We start from the raw sequence: 19,115 nt of genomic DNA, 5'->3' as shown, positions 1-19,115 counted from the left end.
AGCAAGAGCAATAATTTTGGCCCTAGAACTCCTCTGTAACTCAAAACATGTAACCAGTAAAAAAATTTAAGAATCGCCTATGGGGATTTCTAAGTAGCGACGTTTGCCGCCATTCCACGAGTGTGTGCAATTTTGAAGAGTGACATGTTAGGCATCTATTTACTCAGCGTAAATCCATCTTTCACATTATGCAAAAACATTGGGCTAACTTTACTGTTCTATTTTTTTAAAGCACAAAATTGTTTTTTTTTTTTCAAAAAAAGCGTTCAAAAAATTGCTGCGCAAATACCGTGCAAGATAAAAAGTTGCAACGAACATCATTGTATTCTCTAAGGTCTTTGCTAAAAAAAAAAAAAAAATATATATATATATATATATATATATATATATATATATATATATATATATATATATATATATATATATATATATATATATATATATATATATATGATGTTTTGATGTTCTATGTTATTTTCTAGAAAATAAATGATGATTTTTACATGTAGGAGAGAAATGTCAGAATTGGCCTGGGTGCTCCAGAACGCCTGATGGTGCTCCCTGCATGTTGGGCCTCTGTATGTGGCCATGCTGTGTAAAAGTCTCACACATGTGGTATCGCCATACTCAGGAGTAGTATGTGAATGTGTTTTGGAGTGTAATTTGTGGTATGCATATGCTGTGTGTGAGAAATAACCTGATAATATGACAATTTTGTGAAAAAGAAAAAAAATCTTGATTTTGCAAAGACTTGTAGGAAAAAATGACAACTTCAAAAAACTCATCATGCCTCTTACTAAATACCTTGGAATGTCTTCTTTCCAAAAATGGGTCATTTGGGGGATACTTGTACTTTTATGGCATGTTAGGGTCTCAAGAAATGAGATAGGCCATCAGTCCTTCAGGTGTGATCAATTTTCAGATATTGGCACCATAGCTTGTGGACACTATAACTTTCACAAAGACCAAATAATATCCACCAATTTGTACTTATTTTTACCAAAGATATGTAGTAGTAGTATAAATTTTGGCCAAAATTTATGAAGAAAAATTACTAATCTGCTAAATATTATAACAGAAACAAAGAAAAATTCATTTTTTTACAGAAGTTTCGGTCTTTTTTTCCTTTATAGCACACAAAATTAAAAAAAAAAAACAGCGGTGATTAAATACCACCAAAAGAAAGCTCTATTTGTGTGAAAAAGGAAAATAAATGTCATATGGGTACAGTGTTGCATGACTGAGTAATTGTCATTCAAAATGTGAGAGCACCGAAAGCTGAAAATTGGTCTGTTATTAACCACTTGCTTACTGGGCACTTAAACCCCCCTCAGTCCCAGACCAATTTTCAGCTTTCAGCGCTGATGCACTTTGAATGACAATTGCGCGAGCATACAACACTGTACCCAAATGAAATTTTTATCATTTTTTTCCCACAAATAGAGCTTTCTTTTGGTGGTATTTAATTACAGCTGGGAGTTTTATTTTTTGCTAAACAAACAAAAAAATCATGCTTAATAGTTTGTTATAAAATTTTTCTCCTTCATTGAAGTGCGCTGATGAGGCGGCACTGATAGGCTGCACTGCTGGGCACTGATAGGCTGCATTGGTGGGCACTGATAGGCTGCATTGGTGGGCACTGATAGGCTGCACTGGTGGGCACTGATAGGCATAGTTAAGGCGGCACTAATAGGCACAGATAAGGCGGCACCGATGGGCACAGATAAGGCGGCACTGATGGGCAAAGATGGGCACAGATAAGATGGCACGGATGGGTGGCACAGATGGGTGGCACGGATGGGTGGCACTAAGGGGCACTGATAGGTACCACTGATAGATGGGACTGATGGGCACTGATAGGTGGCACTGATAGGTGGCTCTGATAAGTGGCACTGCTGGGCACTGATGGGCGGCACTGCTGGGCACTGATGGGCACTGGTAGATGACACTGATGGGCATGGATATGTGGCACTGGGGTGCAGCACCTTTGTTGAGGCAGATTGTGGGCACTGCTGGGTGGCACTGCTGGGTGGCACTGTGGGCACTGCTGGCTGGCACTGTGGGCACTGCTGGGTGGCACTATGGGCACTGCTGGGTGGCACTGACGGGGGCACTTATTTTTTAATTGTGTTTAGTGATGAGGGGGCAGGTGGGCACTGGCAGGGGGCAGGTGGGCACTGGCAGGGCTGGCCGCGATCGGGACTGATGTCCCGATCACGGCTGCCGGTGATCAGCTCTTCTTTTTTCTCCTCGCGCTGTCAGCGCGAGGAGGAATAATAGCCGATTACCGGCTCCGTTATATCACATGATCACGTGATAAGGGGTCGGGATTGACCCCTTGCTCGGATCGGTGATCAGGCGAGTCTCATAGACTCGCCGATCACAGAGCGCGCTGCGCGCACCCCTCAGGGGGCATGCAGGCCGCTCGTGCACAGGACTACGTCAATAGACGTAGTCCCGGCAAAGGAGATCCGCGCTGTAGCCGTCATTCGGCTATAGCGCGGGTCTCAAGTGGTTAAGGGTGTTTAAGTGACCAGTGTTAAAGTGGTTAATAATGCTTAAAGTGAAACAATAAAAGTGTAATAAAAGGGTGTGTATAGCATGCCTGTAAATGGGTGCATGTTTCCCGTGCTTAGAACTGTCCCTGCACAAAGTGTCATTTCTGCAGGAAAAAAGTAATTCAAAAGCACTCGCGGCTATAATGAATTGTCGGCTCCCCGTAATACAGAGAACAGTCATTGAAAGTCATTGATAAAAAAAAAAAGCGTGGGGTTCCTCTGAAAATCAATTACCAGGCCCTTCAGGTCTGGTATGGATATTAAGGGGAACTCCGCTTCAAATTACAAAAAAAGAATGACGTGTGGTTCCCCCCAAATATCCATACCAGGTATGGATTTTAAGGGGAACTCCATGCCAAATTAAAAAAAAAATGGCGTGGAGTCCCCCCAAAAATCCATACCAGACCCTTTATCCGAGCACGCAAACTGGCAGGCCGCAGGAAAAAGAGGGGGGATGAGAGAGCGCCCCCCTCATAAACCGTACCAGGCCACATGCCCTCAACATTGGGAGGATGCTTTGTGGGTCTGTGACCCCTCAAAGCACTATGCCTCTGTGTTGATGGGGACAAGAGCCTCATCCCCACAATCCTGGCCAGCAGTTGTGGGGGTCTGCGGGTGGGGGGCTTATCAGAATCTGGAAGCCCCCTTTGACAAGGGGACCCCCAGATCCCGGCCCCCCTTTTGAAATCGTAAGGGGGTACAAAAGTCCCCCTACCATTTCACAAAGAAAGTGTAAAAAATTGTTAAAAAACACACACACACACCGCTGGGAAAAGTCCTTTATTAAAAATAAAAAAATGTAAAAAAGATTCCAGAGGTGGTAATCCACTCTTACTATCCAGTGATGGGTGATCTCTGCTCCGGGGTCCAGTGATGGGTGATCTGATCTCTTCTACGGGGTCCAGCAATGGGTGATCTCTCCTGATGATACAGTGCAGCGCATACATCCTGTCTCCACCAGAGACACTGGGGAAGCCCGGCTTTCCCCGTGCGTCAGAGGGGGCGGGGTCAGGTGACAGGTGGCCCCGTCCTCCTCAGCTAAGACGTGTCAGGCTGCCGGGATTCCCGCAGTGTCTCCAGTGGAGACAGGATGGATGTGCTGCGCTGGACCATCGGGAGAGATCACCCATCGCTGGACCCCGCATAAGAGATCAGATCACCCATCGCTGGACCTCAGAGAAAATATCAGCCATCGCTGGATAGCAAGAGTGGATTACCACTGCTGGAATCTTTTTTTAATTTTTTTTATTTTTTTAATAAAGGACTTTTCCCAAAGGTGTGTGTGTGTGTTTTAACAATTTTTACAATTTCTTTGTGAAATGGTAGGGGTACTTTTGTACCCCCTTACCATTTCAAACAAGGGGGTGGGATTGGGGGTCCCCTTGTTAAAGGGGGCTTCCAGATTCTGATAAGCCCCCCACCCGCAGACCCCCACAACCACCGGCCAGGGTTGCGGGGATGAGGCCTTTCTCCCCATCAACATGGGGACATGGTGCTTTGAGGGGTCACAGACTCCCAATGTTGAGGGCATGTGGCCTGGTACGGTTCAGGAGGGGGGGCGGCTCTCTCGTCCCCCCTCTTTTCCTGCGGCCTCTCAGGTTGCGTGCTTGGATAAAGGGTCTGGTATGGATTTTTTGGAGGGAACTCCACGCCATTTTTTTATAAAATTTGACTTGGAGCTCCCCGTAAAATCCATACCAGACCTGAAGGGTCTGGTATTGATATTTGGGGGGAACCCCACATCATTTTTATTAAATTTGTTGCAGAGTTTCCCTTAATATCCATACCAGACCCGAAGGGCCTGGTAATTGGATTTGGGGGGAACCCCACGCCGACAATTCATTATAGCCGCAAGTGCTTTTAAATGACTTTTTTTCCTTCAGAAATGACACTTTGTGCAGGGACAGTTCATGCGCCCCTTTACAGACATACTATACACACCCCCAGGTACAAAATTTAAGGAAATATTACACTTTTATTGTTTCACTTTAAGCATTATTAAAATCACTGCTCCAGAAAAAACATTTAAAAAAAATTTTTTGCATTGATACATGTCCCCTGGGGTAGGAAGCAGGTCCCCAAACACTTTTTATGACAATAACTTGCATAATAGCCTTTAAAATTAACACACTAGATTTCTCCCACAGACTTTTACAGGGTGTTCCATGGCTTTTCGAATTTGCCACAAACACCCCAAATTGTTTGCTGTTCAGCGAACAGGCGAACAGGCAATGTTCGAATCGAACATGAGTTCGACTCAAACTCGATGCTCATTCCTAATTAGGAGAAACAAGCCCACCGAGATCTCCACTTTCCTCACCAGAGAAATTATATTAAAAAAAATGAAAAACAACAGGGGAGGTCACCCAATCTGAGACCAAACCCATCTAGGTCCCAGGATGATGGTTAGGGGTACAATAATTTCTCATCCATCCCTAATTTTCTCACCACCTTTATGTGTCTTGTTTGTTTTTCTGTGTGCACAATGGAGGAACCGCTTTTCCATGTTTGCTCACATTTCTTGATGATGTGGCCTTAGTCACAATCTCCTAAATTTCCAGAAAGGCTACCGAGGGCTAAACCGATCACACTGGCCTCAGAAACATTAGTTGAACCCAGTCACTTGGCCTACTGCAGACACCTCATCCACTAGAAATGGGACTAACAGCGGTTTAAACCTGTGTGTGAATGGGGTTGGAAGTTATCCTTGGCACTTGGCCGGTTTCTATTATAGGTCATATACTCAACTCAACTTTGATTCTCATTGACCGCCTACACCTTACCACCCTAAAGATTCCTGTTTGCCCATCGTCAACAGGCCAAAGACACTGGACCTACAGTGAGGTCAGGAGGGGTGCCACTTACTAAAGGAGAACTGTACATTTATATACAAATGGAAGCAGAGTTGAAGTGCATTGCAGAAGTTAATTGTTGTTCCATCACCATAGGGCTGATTTAGTTTAAACGATTACTCTCAGTAGAATATTTGATAGGCTGTTTGTTTCTCTCTTCCCACTTAGCCTAGTTGAATGCAGTTAGATTATTGTTTTATCTTAGTGTATTTCATGACCGCATATTAGGAACATACCTTGCTGTTATAGCCAACCCACATTTCCACAAAGCGATCTTGAGTCTAGGTGGATTACCTTGCCTTGAGAAACGCTACATAGATACTTTGGTAATTGAGCTAAGTTACTAAGGTTATACGAACTACATCTCTATATATTTTTCAGACTGTTATCTGTCGTCTCTGCTCTTCTATTTTCTATTTCCATCCACTATCCTAATTCCTTTATTTCATTAATCACAGATATTACCTAACAAGATATCACCTAATCCTTCTAATAAAACTGCTTGTTTGTCATTATATTAATCTAGAGTTCCCCCCAATTTTCTCCCTCAGCTCTAGGTGTGGGAGCCAGGACCCTCAGCTCAACGTGAAGGGCCGGAATCTCCCAGAAAAGAGAACCACTCTGCTGCTGGAACTAAAGAAGGGTAAGCTGCACTTTGTATTCCTACAAGAGACACATTTCAGAACTCGCCAGATACCCAGACCAACAGACACATATTTAACCACTGCCTACTATGCCACTAAGCCCTTGTACACATGGTGGGAGATTCCGACAACCAAATCCGTCAGAGTAATTCCGACTGATTAATTCCGGAAGAGGTCCGGAAGTGATGTTGCATACACACGGTCAGACGAAGTTATCGGAAAATCCTATTGTACATAACGTGATGACGTTATTTAGTTACGACTGGACTACGTTCAGGCTAGTAGCCAATAGCTTTGGTCTAGGAATTTGAATGTGAGCATGCGTAGCACTTTGTCCATTGGAGTAGGCTACACATGATCAGAGTATGTCCGATCGGACCAGTTTGTCGGAAAATATTTCCAGCAAGTTGGAAAATTTGGTCCGACGGATATTCCGACAGAAACAGTCCGATGTATACCACACACATTTATTGGTGATCCTTCCCAACTCCAAGTGTGGGTGAGTGGCTAGACAGAGTCTCCGAAATCTATGCAATGTAGGAGACGCTGGCCCAATCTTCTAACAGAATTGATAAGTTCCACAAAACATGGTCCCCATGGATTGTTTTCTACTATTCCAAACCATCTGAGGAACTGAAGAATCTCTAGACCTTCACATGAAAGGGATATGGTACTACTTCTCTCCAGAATAACTTAAAGAACAACATAATACTGCTTCTCTTTTCTGTGTTTCCTACTTTCTCTCTACTCTTTTCTTTGAATAATAATACCTGTCAATCAAATTCATTGAAGATATGTTCAATAACAAAAGTGTAATAATAATGACACCAGATGAGATAGGACGGATGGGCTTATACTTATGATTTAATGACATAGACCCAATAGAAAGTTCACGTGATGACACAAAGGTCCCAATATTTAAGTGTTTTTTTTTTTTTTTTGTATGAATCATAATGCCATGGACTTTGGAAACGTATTGTTCTAATTTTCTCCAGAAACCCTACATTATACTTTTGTATTCATGTATCCAACTTGAGCTTGTTCTATAAACTGTACATATTATTTCTCATAAACCTTTTGATGTTTAAAAAAAAATGAAAGGCTGCCAGAAATGGGACCCAAGGTAGGTAAATTTAACCTTGAATTAGTTTGTAATTCAAGGGAATTCCAAAGTTAAAGAGTGTGTATATATATATATATATATATATATATATATATATATATATATAGTTGAATCCCCTCCAAGTCTAATGTATAATCTATAAGTTGTTTCCACCTCTTAAAAAATGTTTAACTTGAAAATAATTTTAAAGTTTCACACATAATTTTTCTATATACACTGTTTTTTTATATATCTGTTATTAACTGAGAGACTGGAGGGGATACACTAGTAATATAGTGCCTCATAATAGCTCTCTGACCTGACCTGTTAATAAACATATACTAAACATATACTAATTAATGAACATAAACTGAACAGTAACATTAACAGTAACAGATTACAGATTAGAGTATGGGGTCTGAGACATTGGCAATAATAAATGGAGCAGGGGCATTGCATTTGGAGCAATGAAAAAAAGCAGTAAATGCAATTACAGAGAAAACAAGGAACCATAACCCACCCGACTCTTCACCCACCAGAACTTGTGTAAGCAAAATTCCCTCATACAAATTGGCTAACAAACCAATGGATGCAAAAAAAATAGAAACGGGGGGGGGGGGGGGGGGAGGGGGTTGGGGGGGTTGGGGGGGTTTAGGTGATGAGAAAAATAACCTTTGAGTAAAGAATAACGATTCTTTATTGGAAGATAAGGTGGGTTATTACAGTGTCAAAATATGAGCTTGAATAGGGCTATACCCATGTCAAATACAGGAGGTAGCAAACATAAGGGTTATCCACAGCATATAATAATGACTATTGCATAACAATACTGACATGTTTCGACCCATGGTGTTTGGGATCTCTTCAGAGGATGAGTTTGCTAAAAAAAGAAAATGTGTAATAGTATATCAAATTTATTTAAAAACAAGATATAATATATGCAAAAATGTATGGTAACACGTTGCACATAATTACCACTACAAACCAATGGATGCAAAACTTTAGCAACCAGAGTGACAGCTGGGGCATGCAACCTTTAAACACTTTAAAGTGCCTTTTCCATGTGGAAAGCACGTGGCTTGGTATGGTTTGTAGAGGGGGGGAGCAAAGGGGAACACGCTCTCACCTCCCTTTTTTTCCTGGCTTTCCAAGCTGCATACTCAGATAAGGGCCTGGTATGGATTTTGGGCACCCTATGCTTTTTTCTGTGTTTTTTGCATGTCGTTCCTCATTCACATCCATACCAGACCATCATTAAAGATAAGGGTCTGATATGAATTTTTAGGGGAAACTCCACACTTTATTTTGTGTGGAGCCCCTGATTAATATCTAGGATAAGGGTCTGGCATAGCTCAAGGGAATCCCTGGCTGTTTGGTTACACAAAAGTAAGTTATCAGTAATTTACCCTTGCAAAGTGAACAGCCAATTTGACTTTTGTAAATCAGTACTGATAAGACAAGGAACACTTCGAGTTAGAGTCCTTTTTAAAGTGGCTGTAAACCTGGAAAACGTAATATTATTATTATCATTATTATTATGCAGGATTTATATAGCACCAACAGTTTATGCAGCACTTTTCTACATGAGGGTAGACAGTAGAAATACAATAAACCTTAAATCGGTTGTATACCCTCAGAAAGTAAAAAAAAACCTGTAAGTCAAAGGCATAATGAGCTAGTATGCACCACGCCTGCCGGACCTTCAACCGGGTATTCACAGAGTATGCGCCGCTGACATCAGCAGCTGCATGCAAAGTGAGTATCTCCTAAACCATACAGGTTTAGGTGATATACATTTTTATCTATAGCTAAGACTTATAGGCACACCTGTAGGTAAAAAAAAATGGGTATACATCCACTTTAATGCAATAAAAAATCAGAGGACCCTGCTCATTAGAGCTCATTAGAGCTTACAATCTAAGAGGAAATGTCAAAAGATACAAGAGGTAATAACTGTGGGGGATGATCTGAATGAGATAATAAGTGTACAGTTGTTAGGTGGGTGGCCAGATAGGTTTCTCTGAAGAGATGATTTTTCAGGGATCGTCCGAAAGTAGACAAAGTAGGAGATAGTTGAACAGATTTGGGTAGAGCATTCCAGAGGATGGGAGAGGCTCAGAAGAAGTCCTGGAGGCAAGTATGGGAGGAGGCAACAAGGGAGCTTGAGAGCAGGAGGTCTTGGAAGGAACGAAAAGGAAGATTTGGTTGGTATTTTGAGACCAGGTTAGTGATGTAGCTGGCGGACAGGTTATGGATATAAATACAAACAGAACATGAGATCTAATAAACAACAAGAGAACAAATCATTTATGCATAGTATGGCAGGTAGGAGAACAGCTGTCAGCTGTAATCCTACCCACTCTACTGATTAAAACAAACAAAAAAAAACACCACTAAATAAATGGTGACGCCACTCCTCTTCTCCACTGATTGACAGCCTGCGTAATGAGTCATATGCAGGAGCCTGTGTAAAGGGGGCATGTCTGCTGAAGCTCTGCACCTTACTGTAACAGAGATCTAAGTCAGCTGAGTATATTTTAATTTTCCTCCCTTCTCCCCTGGATCTAGCCAGATACAAAGCACATTGAAATTCTTACATGGTATATTTGCAGTACAGAGAAAGAGACACAAAGAGAAAGACAGAAAGAGAGAGAGGGAGAAATGGGGGGGGGAGACCAACAGAGAGAAAGAGAGACAGAGAGAGACCAACAGAGAGAGAAGAACAGAGAGAGACAGAGAGAGAGACAGAGAGAGACACACACATATACACACACACACACACACACACACAGAGTCAGAGACAGACAGCAGAGAATACAGAGAGACATAGACTGTGTGTAAGTGGGAGGGGAGTGGGAGTGATGTTAGGACCCCCCCAAGAATTGGTGCCGTGTTACGCCAACAGATCAGCAGATTTATGAGAGCTACAACCAAATGAGGATGCATTTTTGATAGGTACGCAAAATGTGATTTAGGTTATTACATATTTATTTAAAAAAACTATGCAAAATAAATAGTGTTTTGGGAATTTGGGTTTACAATGACTTTAAATGACAATGTACCAGTGAAGCAATAAAATGCAGCCATTAATAAAATACTTTTACCAAACCTTAGGATTCTTTTATATGTGCTGCAGACTTTACTGCACTCTAAAAAGATTGTCAGGAGTAAATACTGCCCACTCCTAAATGCCTGTTTTTAACCTTCCTGGCGATATGATTATTTCAGATTTTAGGTGCTGAAAGCGGTACAATTATTTTGCATGGAAATTTGGTGGTTTATATTGTAGGCCTGTAATTCATAGGAATAACTCACTTAAATTTGTCCAAACAAGAGTCTAGTAGACATTCCGGGTATGATAAAGTTTTTAAACAAGAAACCATAAATTATAATATAATAAATAACTATAAATGATTATAACAAATAATAATATAATAATAATAAAAATGATTCAATAATGTAATCAAATCAAAAACACTGAAATTTGCTCAGTTGCAGAATTGTCACTGTCATTACTTTTCAATATTTTATGACGGATCTCCCCACAAATCACTATCGCTCAATTCTGCAAGTGATTCTAATTTATTGTTGCTGTTTTCTAGCTGATCTAAAAGCACTTTTGACATAAACAGACATTTTTTGGTTGCTATGGACAATCTCCAGTTTCCTGGCAGAAATAATGGTATTTAAATAATACAACTGCATGTAGGACACTGGAAAAACCACTAGGGACGTGTAATTATTTGATACAGTACTGTAATCTGTAAGAGTACAGTATACTGTATCTATACTGTGTTTTTTACTTTTTGAATTTGGCACCGAACTCCGTTCCCATGCGCTGCAATGCTCGCAGGGAACAGAGCCCGGCACTGTGACAGATCGAGCGAGACACGGCGGCTCACAGATCACAGCGCAGAGACATGGCAGGATCCAGGGGACAAGGTAAGTAACCTCTGCATGGATCCTGCGATGCGATCCTGAGTCTGGCTCGGGGATTGGTACTGAAATCTCACACCAAGCCAGACTCGGGAATAATGCCAGGGAGGTTAATGAATTAGGTGAATTTCTGCTGCATTTAATCACCCATGTAAGAAAAAAAAAAAGTATTTTCCTTGCATGTGGTTGAGTGTTCTTTCATCACATGCATTAAGCTAAGGAAAATCCCCTTGCAAAGTGAACAGCCTATTTGCCTTTAGTAAATCAATCATAATACCTCCAAGTGAGTTACCCAACCCGCTGCAAAAATTAAAAGCCAGCAGCTGTACATACTATACTACCATACTATCAGATACTTACCTGTCCTTGAGTCCAGTGTTGTTGGCACAGCAGCTGATGTTTCCATCAGCTGTCGGGTGCATGCCGCCTCTATTGCGAGTAAGGGAACCCGTCAGTAAAGCCTTACTGCTTCATGCTGGGAACCCTACTGGTGGCTCTGCTCCTCTCTCCTATTGGCCCAGTGAGGAGGAGGAAGCCCAGGTGGTGATGTGAAGCTGAGGCTCCTGGAAGTGGGAACAGGATACCCGTGAAAGACGGGTATCCTGTCCCCTTTCCCCCCTGAAAGGTGCCAAATATGGGGAGGGGGGGGGAGTACAATGAGCAGAAGTTCCACTTACCTAATCTACACTACAATCTTTCTGCTTTGATAGAAGGCTAGCATAGTACAAGACTCTGGGGGCATGACTAAAACTGTTTGAGAAACACTGCACCAATGAATATCTTGTGTAGCAATTTCTAGCACAGGTGGCAGTTGTTATCAGGGTTAAAGGTGATATAGCTCAGTATTAATAAGGGGGTTCTATTTTTCTAACCACTGAATGTATTTCATTATTTTAACATCTTCAGTGACAGTCAAAAATATTGTCAGCGGAAAAGATTGTCAGGTGAAATGGTGACATTCTATTTTTACATTCATATAATACTTCCTGAAATTTCTACACTGAACCACATATATCTTAACACCTACTTTGCTTCCACTTTAGTAAAGCCTCTGCAGATGTAGTATGCTGCATGAGTTATGACCTTTGAGGAAAAAGTTGGCTATGCTTTGTTTAGACTGTAATAAATGTCTAAGGTCACCAGTAACAATAAACAAGGGCTTTTAAATATATTCTCATACAAGCACTTTCATCAATGGAATTGTAGACAACTCGCTGTGTAAACATTAACCCAGTCCCAGTACTTTCACCTCTAGGAAATTGCAAATATATATTCAGAGTCTACAGAATCCTATGCTAGATGGTGAGTCAAATTATATGCCCCTGCAGGCAACATATTAATACTAGCTGCACACTACAAAATCCTGGTTTTCATCATTAAGTTTGAATATCTTGAAATTTTTAAGAAAGCTTTCTTTCACAGTTAGAACCCTTGAATACCAGGAGGATAATCATTTATCTTGTTTCTGCCTTGCTACCATAATGTAATCAGAGTTGTTTACATACTCTCTCCATCATGAATTATTTTTCTTTAATACATCTGATAGTGTTTGCTTACACCAGCTGTGTAAGATCTTTTACAAGTGCAAAGTAAGAAACAGACAAACTGTTGGATTTTATCAGAAGGATAATTTCCATCAATGCCACAATTATCAGTATCAAAAAGGTGAGGGTGAGGCAGTTCTGATTTTACTAGATTATACAAAGGTAAAGTGTATGTGTTAGTGTGTGTGTGTTTATGTGTATATATATATATATATATATATATATATATATATATATATATATATATATATATATATATATATATATATATATATATATATATATATATATATATATAATCTGCCTGGGTTCAATTTGTCAGGAGTTCATTAAATCCTGGGTGAAGTTCTCAAAACCTTAACTTAAAACCTAGCCCCACTAAGATTTCAAGGGGTGGTGAATCTTGATTTTAATTTCAATACATTTTTATTAAGATAATCAGTGTTCATACAATATCGGAGAAGTTTTACATGCAATAAAAGAGCAAGAATACTAGCAAGTCACAGAGTTGCATATCAAACAGCACTTGAAGAGAAGTATAACAAGAAAGAAGGGGTTTGAAACTTATTAGACTTCCATAAGTATTGATTCTGTAAACCATGTAAACAACATAAAAAAATAAAATAAAAAAAAGAGGTTGTGTTCACTAACAACTTCGAGAGGCATACCACGTAGACCAACTTGACCATTTAATGCTCATCTGCAGAAAGTTAACCTGGAAGGCTGCAAAAAGAATTTCATATGTGGCATGCGTGTTAGTTGTTTCAATGACTTCTCTGAGGGAAGGAAGGTTAATCTCCCTCCAGTGACGCAATATTGTGAATCTTGATTTTAATTCTGGCCATCATAGTTAAAAGGCAGGGGATTGTCAAAAAAGGCATTGGGAGCTGGGCACTGCCATGGTGGACATTTAAGGAAAGATTTATAAACTACTGTACAGTAAAGAGTGGACGCTGTTTTGATTTTTTAGCTTTTCAATTATTTCTCAGCTAAAATACGACAGCAACACCCCAATCTAATTAATTTTAATGTGAAAAAGGGATTTTTAGGTTGCTGGGCTGCAATGTTAACGTTTTTTATCCAGCAGTTTTAGGTCTGGATTTTTTTTTTGGTGCCACGCGGCCCCCCCACCCCAAAGCACCTTGTCCCTATGTTGATGAGGACAAGGGCCTCTTCCCGACAACCCTGGCCGTTGGTTGTCGGGGTCTGCGGGCGGGGGGCTTATCGGAATCTGGGAGCCCCCTTTAATAAGGGGGCCCCCGGATACCAGCCCCCCACCCTATGTGAATGAGTATGGGGTACAATGTACCCCTACCCATTCACCTGTAAAATAAAGTACAAAAAAAACAACAACGCACAAGATAAAATTGTTTATTGCACAGCTCCCGGGGTCTTCCGTCTTCGGGGGTCTTCTCACTGGACTCCTCCGCTATCTTCTGCTAGCTCTTTTACTAGCAGAGGGGCCCGACTTTCTTCCTTGCCGCCGCCCTCTTCCTCCGACTTTGGGGGTCTTGTCCCCCTCTTCGGTTCTTCTGCCGGGCCCCCGCGCCTTCTTTTAGCTCTTTTACAGGCGGTGGCCCGGTCTTCTGTTGCCGCTGTCATCGCCGCCTTCTGTTCTTCTCTTCTTCTTCTTCAGATGTTGCCTCGTCGCATCCTCCGCTCAAAATGACGGGGACAAGGCGCGCGGAGACTTATATAGGGACATCACCGGATGATGTCCCCGCCCATTATGGTGTCACAGTCCCAGAGGATGCTGGGACTGTGACATCATAATAGACAGGGACATCATCCGGTGATGTCCCTATATAAGTCGCCGCGCGTCGGGTCCGTGCCATTGTGAGCGGAGGATGCGACGGGGCAACATCTGAAGAGAAGAAGAGAAGAACAGAAGAACAGAAGGCGGCGACGACAGCGGCGACAGAAGACCGGGCCACCGCCTGTAAAAGAACTAGAAGAAGGCGCGGTGGTCCGCCAGAAGAACCGAAGAGGGGGACAAGACCCCCCAAGTTGGAAGAAGAGGGCGGCGGCGAGGAAGAAAGCCGGGCTCCTCTGCTAGTAAAAGAGCTAGAAGAAGATAGCGGAGGAGTCCGGCGAGAAGACCCCCCAAGACGGAAGACCCCCGTAGCTGTGCAATAAACTATTTTATCTTGTGTGTTGTGTTTTTTTTGTACTTTATTTTACAGGTGAATGGGTAGGGGTACATTGTACCCCATACTCATTCACATAGGTTGGGGGGCCGGTATCCGGGGGCCCCCTTATTAAAGGGGGCTTCCGGATTCCCATAAGCCCCCCGCCCGACAACCCCGACAACCAACGGCCAGGGTTGTCGGGAAGAGGCCCTTGTCCTCATCAACATGGGGACAAGGTGCTTTGGGGTGGGGGGGCCGCCCCTTCCCCAAGACGACCCCCATGTTGAGGACATGCGGCCTGGTAAGGCTCAGGAGGGGGGGCGCTCGCTCGTCCCCCCCTTTCCTGGCCGGCTGGGTAGCGTGCTCAGACAAGGGTCTGATGTGGACCTGGGGGGGACCCCACACCGATTTTTTTGGGTGTTTGGGTTCCCCTTTAAGTCCATACCAGGTGGCGGGGCCAGCGACGCATCCTTCGTGGGCCACGCCTACCTGGAGACGCGCTCAAAATGAGCGGACTTTCCTCCTCATGTGTGGGCGAGTCCGTTCGCCGTTCAAGTGCGGCGGATAGTACGGCGGACTTAGTACGCCGTATTAGTCCGCTGAAAAAGTGCCGTGTGTGGGCAAGTAGCCCGTTCGGAAAGTCCGGTGGACAGTCCGGCGGGAAGTCCGCCAGACTAAGTCCACCGGATAGTCCGCTATGTGTGTACGCGGCATAAGAAATCATTACTTCTGTACTAAATACTTCAACTTATGCTTAAGGGTACCCTACCTTTGTTACATAGAAAGTCTGGTTGAAAAAAGACACAAGTCCAACTAGTTCAACCGATGAAAGGGAAATATATATATATATATATATATATATATATATATATATATATATGTATATATATATATATATCCTTAAAAACAAAAATCATACAATCATACAATCATATACCCAAAAAAAAAGCCAGCAAAGCATGACTCAATTTGCTCCAGCAGGGGAAACAAATCCTTCTTGATCCCCCAAGAGGATATTCTTTGGATCAATGTTACCTATAGATGTTAGTATCCAGTTTTATTACTATTATTATTTGTGTACATTTAGGAAAAAATCCAATCTACTGAGCTGGCCAAAACCAGAGGGAGTCTATTCCACATTTTCACAGCTCTTACTGTGAAGAAACCTTTCCGTATTTGGAGATTAAATCTTTTTCTCCTGGCGTAAAGTATGTCCCCTTGTCCTCTGTAATGACCTTTGTGGTATTCTAAATGTGTAACCAGCAATCATAAATGTAGTATCCTAATATGATTACCTATTTTGTTGCAGAATGTAGTGATATATTTTATTCACATAACTCCTCTCCTCTATCTATGAGCAAACTCACTTTTTTTTACTATACCTTACCATCACACTCATCCAGGAATCGTCTCACATGCTATCTACACTATTGAGCTGCTATAGTATTCTATATGGAGACATATTGTTTAGTTTGCATTCTTCTTTAAAGTGAGAGTTCCACCCATTTAAAAGTCAGCAGCTTCAAAAAGTGTAGCTACTGACTTTTAATAATCAGACACTTACCTGTCCCACGGTCAAGCGATGTGAGCACACAAAGCATTGCTCCTCTCCCCCTTCTCTCCACGGCATCGGCATTCTAATTGTGGGCGCCCAGCTGTTGCTTCACAGCCGGTCATGCACTGTGCATGTGCGAGCCGCGTTGCACGCTGTGAATGGCCGGGCAATCTTTTGGGACATGTGAAGTGTCCCAGAAGATTGCAAGGAGGGAGGGGAGAGAGATGACCTTCCTTCCGGTGCCGTGGTGCCAGGGGAGGAAGTGGGAGCTGGGTGCCTCTAAAAACAAAAACAAAATTACATGCCAAATGTGGCATGTCAGGGGTCACCAGCACTTAAAGAGGAAGTAAACTCTGATGAGTTTACTTCCTCTTTCATTCCCTGCAAAGGTAAAGCATAATGAACTACTATGCATCGCATAGTAGTCCATTATGTGTCACTTACCTGACACAGGAGCCAGCGAAGTCACCGCTGTCCCATGTAGCCCGGCGCATCCATCTTCTCGGTGGGTCTCCTTTCTCCGCTGCTGCCATTCGGCAAAGCCGCAATGACGTCACTCCCGTGCATGCGCACGGGAGCCGCCACGTGCGGCATATCGCAGTTGACGGGTGCCGCGCTCAGTGCGCCTGCGCGCCGCTGTCTACGGCGCATGCGCTGTAGACAGTGGTGCCTGTCTTTTGCCAAATATCTCCTAAACCATGTAGGTTTAGGAGATATTTCTTGGACCTACAGGTAAGCCTTAATCTAGGTTTACTTGTAGGTCAAAGTGTGTTTGTAAGGGTTTACAACCACTTTAAAGCAGACATTCCATTTTTTTCATGTATGTTTTCACATTGCAAGGGAATTTTCACTTACCTTAGTGAATAAGGTGAAGCTCTGCAGACTTTCATCATCCAATTATGTGCAAGCAAAAATATTGTTGTTTTTTTTCAATTTTCCTTGCATGTGTATTCTTTGCTAAGTGAATCTTCACCATTTTCATTTAGCAAAACTTTCTTTGCAAAGGGAACATGCTGTACTACTTTAGTAAGTCAACCCATATGATTTTCATTGTATATTCCTTTTATTGCTTAGACATTACTTAAGCTTTTTTCATTTGCATTATTTTTCTTGTAGTATGCCTCTGATAGCCAGCAAGTTTGGTTTGAGCAGGGTTTGGTGAATGTCAAACAAGTTTGGATGCTGAACCCAAATCCTATTAAAAATAACCAGAGGAAAATGTATTATATCAAACATTTCCATTTTCTAGGTTAACAGGTAAGAGTTGCCAAAAAATAACACGGGGGTGGGCACAGCCCTGAGGAACATGTACCAGTGCAAAAAAAAAAAAAAAACATTTGTCTGGGGAGCAGTGATTTTTGAATGCACTGATTTTTATCATTTTTTCACACAGATTGAGCTTTCTTTTGGTGTTTTTTTATTTATGTTAATTAAACAAAAAAAGACAGAACATTTTGAAAAAAAAAAAAAACAAGTACAAAGTACAAGTAAACAATCTTTCATTATGAATTATGGCCAAAATGTATTCTGCTACATTTCTGTGGTGAATAGGTAAGTTAAATGTGCAGCGCTAATATGCTGTGCATAATATAGGTGAACACCTTGAATAAAAATCAACATTAAGTATATACAAAAGTGAATGTACACTATATCAAAAAATAAAACAGTGCTAATATAAGTTGTTGAGAAAACATGAGAAGACCTAACATTCAATGTAAGAGTTAAATTAATGTATCTCTAATATATAAAAGACAATCATGTGAAAAGTAGTAAACAAATGAAACAAAAGTCCAGAAAGTGAAATGATTCAAAATCCATAGCTGAATGAACATGGTGACATGGTGACTTGAAATATAAAATTTGTGTAGACTAGATTTGTCAACAGACGATCCACCACCAATAGGTATGAGGCTTACCAGAAGGATTGAACCCAAACAGGCATACGCCTAATGAGTCAATCGAGCTTGTGGTGTAATGCACCAAGGGGAACCAGCATCAACATACATGAATCTCCAGTTGGGATGATAAACTCCTGTGGTCCTTCACAGCAATGCTTCTAATGAATATTCCTCAGAAGGGTTAATGACCGGGGACCTTTTGAATGATCTCTCCCATATGGTGTGGTTTATAGGAAGAAGAGGAGAGAGGCCATATAGTGTAATTCCATTTCAGTAAAAAGGTATTTATTATATAAAAATGAACACTCATATTAGTGAAGATAAAAAAGTGCTTGATATAAAATAGGGATTGTGATGCAGTGGCATCAGCAGAGCCTCTCCCGATGCGTTTTGTCTAATAAGAGATCAGTTGGAGTGCTTGTCCTCTGCAGCCACTGCATTAATATACAGTAATACATACCCCATAATGAGATTCAGCTCCCTGGTAATTGAATGTGTCAGTGCTTACTTCCGGTCCTAACCAAAATGGCGTGGAAGCGTGCGGTTTAAGCCTCATTCTAAAGTGTAATGGCTTCAGAAGCATGCCGTTCAAGCCTAATTCTGAAAGGCAGTAACTTCAGAAGGCGACGGAAATGCCGTCACCGCATGTATGGAGATCCCAAAATGGCGTTGGATGCAGCTCCCTAATACTTAGCTGTATCAATATTTACTTCCCGTCGCAGCCAAAATGGCGCAGAACCACGTGGTCCAAGCCTCGTTCAAAAATACAGTGGATTCAGGGGGATGTTGTTCAAGCCTCATTCTGAGAGAAAATGACTTCAGAAAGTGGCGGAAATGACGTCACCGCATGTATGGGGATCAGAAAGCTAGATTAGACCATACATCAAGCCAAACCTC

Source organism: Lithobates pipiens, unplaced genomic scaffold (genome assembly GCF_037356315.1).
Source record: "Lithobates pipiens isolate NorthernLeopardFrog02 unplaced genomic scaffold, aLitPip1_a1.2 Scaffold_16, whole genome shotgun sequence".
NCBI classification, from domain to species: Eukaryota; Metazoa; Chordata; class Amphibia; order Anura; family Ranidae; genus Lithobates; species Lithobates pipiens.
The sequence above is the reverse complement of the archived record's forward strand: the minus strand, read 5'-3'. Positions refer to the sequence as shown.